The sequence below is a fragment of the Opisthorchis viverrini genome (genome assembly GCF_000715545.1).
Source record: "Opisthorchis viverrini unplaced genomic scaffold opera_v5_73, whole genome shotgun sequence".
NCBI lineage: Eukaryota > Metazoa > Platyhelminthes > Trematoda > Opisthorchiida > Opisthorchiidae > Opisthorchis > Opisthorchis viverrini.
Window position 1 is genome coordinate 1,464,906 of NW_008751729.1, and position 5,642 is coordinate 1,470,547.

Sequence of the window (5,642 nt, forward strand, 5' to 3'; positions counted from 1 at the left end):
GTAACCTGGATCATAGCGAAATAAAATTGGAATATTGTGCGAAATTGCCTATCTGTGTTACATCTTTAAACGACAAATCTAAGTGAGTTGTAGGATCAACGAGGTAGTGATTAGATAAGGTAGATTACTTGCTCTGTGTGAGTTTCCATGCAGCCCTAAACCTTCATCATTTCCTCATGTGTTCAGTACAAAATCTCAGTGAGAGCATCTAAGGCTTTCGCTAGTTAAAGTTGTCAATAGGTAGTAGTACGTGGGTTGGGTAGATTCCTCTGAATTGGTAAGTCAAACACGAAAATGAAAACAAATGAATTCACCTACATCTTTCATTCACGTAATTAAAGATACCATAGCTGTGCATACAAAACAGACCGATTTTATGAGCTACATGGACGACCAGAGTTGGTTTACCTAGCTGATTCTTTTTTTCAGGTTCAGGTAACTATTTTGTGAACAACAGCGCGGTTGGGCCTTCCCTTCCTTTTGTCATTCAGTTTATATGCCGTGTGGGAAATATGATTACGTGTGATGCAGCCTGCATAAAAATAGAATGCTGCATCTTTCTGACGAAGAGGCATTTTGCTGATTGGAGGGTGGCCTATGTGTTGGGAACTTTATGTTCGGCTAGATAGGTTTCTCCGCAGAGATAGTTACTCTTTGAATTCCGTCATTTCTTGCGACCACTCTTCCCATTTTCTGATCAGTCCTGGAACCGGCCACATTTAGGGAATTCATGTCTTACGGTTGAATGTCAGATGCACGTATAGCATTCCACACCAAAATATGTGCTTATTCCCATCCGCTTCAGCAGACACTGCCACACTGCTTGGTCGATACGTCCAGTTCTGTAGCTGCCTGTGTCAGTGTGCGAATTGATTACAAGGCCTGTTAGCATTGACTTCGTCCACTTACCACTGTAGTTCTAGTCTGACTGTCTTGCTATATTTCCACCAATTTAATTATAGATAATTGGGCAGTGCACACTAGTCACAGAACACGCTGGTAAACACTTTCGTCTGAGCTTTCCATCAGGAATAAGATGCAGTAACGGTATGGATTTCATACCAGACACCCAAATTTAAGAGTACAAATAGGGTGGTGTTTAAAACATGGAACAATCTCTAAAAGTAACGAAGTGTGTTTCAAGAAAACCATAGCGACCGAACGCCGGCGCAGTCGGTCCCACGTGAGTCAAAAACCATCCTTGTGCATGCTGCTTATTGCTGAGAACACAGAACATCATTTTGAATATTTCCGATAATTGCTTCATACTGGCAGACGAACACAGATAGTTTCGTTTGGAAGTTTTGACCACCGGTTTGATGTTTTAAAAGTGACCGGATCACCTAACCAAGGCACGCCCAAACGTTTCTTTTGTTGGACGATGAATCAGGTGGGACTGTATTTCGCGTTAAAAGCAATCGGGCTATTTGTCAAATAAATTTATATTGGTACGCCTTGTAAATAAGAAACCTGTTGGTGGAAGTCAGTCAGCAAGGACCGACTTTTGGGCAGCATTCCGTATGGACAATTTTACGGGGATGACGCACTCTGTAAACACAAAAACCGCCACATCTCAAAACCTAGCATCTTTAACTTTAAACCACATATATGCCTCCCAAGCAGTCCTCCGTGTGTCTTTATACTGATATTGGGGACTCGGTCTTCGGCTGTACTGAACAGGTTCCAAGCAACTTTTATGCAACCCAAATTGACGAGAACCAGACTGAGTGGAGAGCGATTAAAACCGCTGACCCAGTCAATGAAGTTTGCATTTTATGACCACGATGACTTACTGAGTTGGTTGGCCTGCAACCAAATCCACTTTACCAATTATATAGGATCCGTCCAATCACGTCTGAACTACACAGCGTTCAGTTTTAAGGCAAAGTTGTCATAAAAACACAGACATTTGTTGGGCGATCCTAGTTTTGTATCAACTGCTCTCTCAATTAGAACGATTCATTGGGTTCATTTTTTGTTCTATCTTCAGGTATCATGTGCCTTCTAAAATACCCGGCTTCCCCGTGCAAATACACTTACCAAATAACCGTCAGGAAATTACACCTTACTTTGAAAAACAATTCACTTGTGCTTAAAAAATGTCAGCTTCTTAATCATTTATTCGCTTGACGAGCTTTTCAAAGAACCAGCTATAAATGTGCTTCGGCGAGATCCACAACATATTTTGCTGGGTCCTGATGGCGTACCAGATGAAACCAGTTTAAAGAGGACATTCACAACATCTGTAGCCTATAGCCGCAAAAGCAGAAGGAAAACTGAGGCGTGGTTGCAAGGCAAAGCCTCCGAAAGTATCGGTGTGATCTGAAGTGGCATTTCGGGAAATGAGTAAAGTGGCCCTCCGAATCTAGTTCAATGGCTCTGCTGAAAAAGTTTTATTTCCTCTGTTCCCCTGAAAGGTTGCCCGAAACAGTCAAATGTGACAGTGCAATTCCCCTCATATTGTGCAGTTCAAAAAAACAAAGCTCTCTCATTATGTAGAAAGATCTAAACGATACCCAGGGTTCTTAGCATATGAACCCAACTTTTCATGAAGATGTGAAGATTTCTACTATTTTGAATCTCACCAGTTACTATCAGTATGCACGGCCTCCAGTAGTATGGGTCATAAAACCTGCCTCTCAGAGAGTTCTTCATCAAACCACAGCACCAAAGCAATACATGTGCCCTAAACAGACCTTTCCTTACCACCCTACCGCAAAGGACAAGCCGATAAATCAACCCGAGTGGCTTTGCTTTTGCTCTGAGTAGCTGTATCTAGGGGACACCGATTTTTGTATGCCACCATGTTTAAGATTCACGGTGACATTCTGTAGGTGAGTTTGTGAGCCCGACAAAGATCATCAGTTGTGGTCCAAAGTACGCATAAGGTATCAGATGAATGGAAAACCAAAACTGGTATTTAGCAGGATAACGAGACAATAAGTCCTGATCATTGAGGGTAACTGGAACCCCAGCCAATAATTTGGTTTTGAAAGACATTTTGGCATGTTCCTCAACTTGCGGGATATAACGCAGAAAGACAGGATACTGTAGATCTTTTGGTATACATAAAATGATGGGTGGAATATTGGACGTTTGTAGGCGACTTTATCCACACTTTAGAATTACATAGTTCGATTGAAAATCGCAAGACTGTTCAAGGTCAAAGCTGAAATAATAACGAAGTTCAAATATGGTTTTCGGAAAATGCTAAGCCTTTTCAAATACTTTACTTTTAAACTTAGTCAAATGACTGATTTCACGTGTATCGTCGAATGCAATGAATTGTCACGTATGAAATAAAGCGACAGATATCATGAACATTTTAAGCACTGAGAGCTGATCGATTCACATGCATTAACACTCACCAAAAGCAACCTCGCAAAATGCAATACACTATGGAATGCCTCAAATAAAGCAGAACACATCTCAGTAGGCAAAAGGAAATGTCTTTAAGTGAGCGCCTTCCCTTGACATCAAGTGCTATTTGTCATTATTTAGTTGGTGGCATATTTTGCCCGTATTTTAGTGCGGTTTTTCACATTGCCTGTAAAAATATATTACAAAAATGCACGAAACCGATACATATGCTCCGATGATTCCGCGTATAGAGAGACTTAATTCAGTTGATCACATACCGGTTAGAGGTTCAGTTATTTTCTCATGGACGAAAAAATTGATCAGTTTTACTAGGCCTGCACTGTCTTTAGTGCGACGGTTTAAGGAGATATTTCAAATTTCCTCTATACCCTAGTGGATCAAAGTCGATTTTATCGGTTAGCTACTGTACATGCAGAAACTTGATTACGCCAAGCTAACCAGATTTGTCGCATATGCTGATTTTAAACCTTGATTCTCTCCTCGAAGAGCGTATCACTTGCATGACCTTCATGACTAATACACTACTTAACGACAAATCAGATGAGTCTTCCTGTAGCCAGCTGACATGTAGTAGGCTCCTCAAGTATGAAATAAACAGTTTTCAACAGGGGAATTCAGTAATTCATATTAGGTTCCATATGGTGAATATGCTCCGCACTTTATAAAAGAGCAACGTGTGGTAAGCTTGCAACTGAACAAATTATTCTTTCCTAGTGGGAAGTGTTCCTCCCTACCGCAAACTTATCGAAAGGAATCAGTAATTGTTAGCTATTAATATTTTAATTACCATCTAACTTTGTTAATTTTTTTGCCGAAAATGTTTAACACGCAATTTTTCCCCTCGCGCTTCAGATAATTTTTTATCATATAATTTATTCCACTCAAGGATTTTTCAAAAAAGTTTAACTGGGTGTAACGGTTGGGCACTGTGGAAGTTTGAATTTAATTGGAAACAGATGCACTTGCAATAAATTTTTGCAGCCTGCATACACAGCTTGCACGACTAAAGATAAAACTCGAAGCACAAGTCAGTTGAAGTATAAGGGTACCGATATCCTAACAACTTGAATACGAAACTATTTGTTTCGTGTGCTTGTATTGCTGATAGGCGGTGGACATCACAGAACTAGACGAAATACAATTCCTTTTCCATTGGTTTCACGAATTTGGTTTACCACTTAGTAAATTCTGGTAGGAAAAGGCACCCTTATTCTGCTACGAGGACAGTGGTCAAAGTTTTCTCCCCTTTCACAAGAAGAATGCAAACAATCAATTGGAACATGTTTAGGACCGATTAGGTAGTCATCGTTTCAGAGGGGTTTTGTAGGATTTATTGCTGGGCAAAGTTTCGCTTTTGACACAAAAGCTGCGTCAGGCCGTGATTGTGTAACCAGGTTGATTACGTTCTTTCCATTGGTTTCACGAATTTGGTTTACCACTTAGTAAATTCTGGTAGGAAAAGGCACCCTTATTCTGCTACGAGGACAGTGGTCAAAGTTTTCTCCCCTTTCACAAGAAGAATGCAAACACTCAATTGGAACATGTTTAGGACCAATTAGGTAGTCATCGTTTCAGGGGGGTTTTGTAGACAATCGGTGGGTTTATTTCTGGGCAAAGTTTCGCTTTTGACACAAAAGCTGCGTCAGGCCGTGATTATGTAACCGGTTTGATTACGTTTTAAGGCAGTCAGAGTATCAATCCAAGCGATTTCTCATGAAAGCTGATTTGATCTGCTTTGACACAAAAGCTGCGTCAGGCCGTGATTGTGTAACCAGGTTGATTACGTTCTAAGGCAGTCAGAGTATCAATCCAAGAGATTTCTCATGAAAGCTGATTTGATCTGCGCTGGGTGTCGGTCAGAGTTTCCTGTGGGGACGACTGATATTATGATAGATTGGTTAGGATTGATTATCTTCATGTTGAAACCGGATTTGTCAGCCTTGCTTTTCCGGTCCAGAACAGCTTAATGTGATATTTCGCTTAGGATCGTCCATAAATTTTGTTTGCGTGGGTGCCGAAAAAACTGAATTGGTTTTGAGAATGGTAATTAAATGGATCTTAACCCTCAAGATAGTTTTATATTTAGACGCGAACCATTTTTCTGACCACTGCACACCGCCCTGTGTCATCTCGACGGATCTAAAACCTCTCCCCACTCACTTGCCAGTTCTGAGCCCTCTATTCTATTCGCTCTGGGATGCTTGGCGATCTGCATCGCGGAGTGGTTCCCTGACTGCCTTAAACCGATCACCCTGGTTACT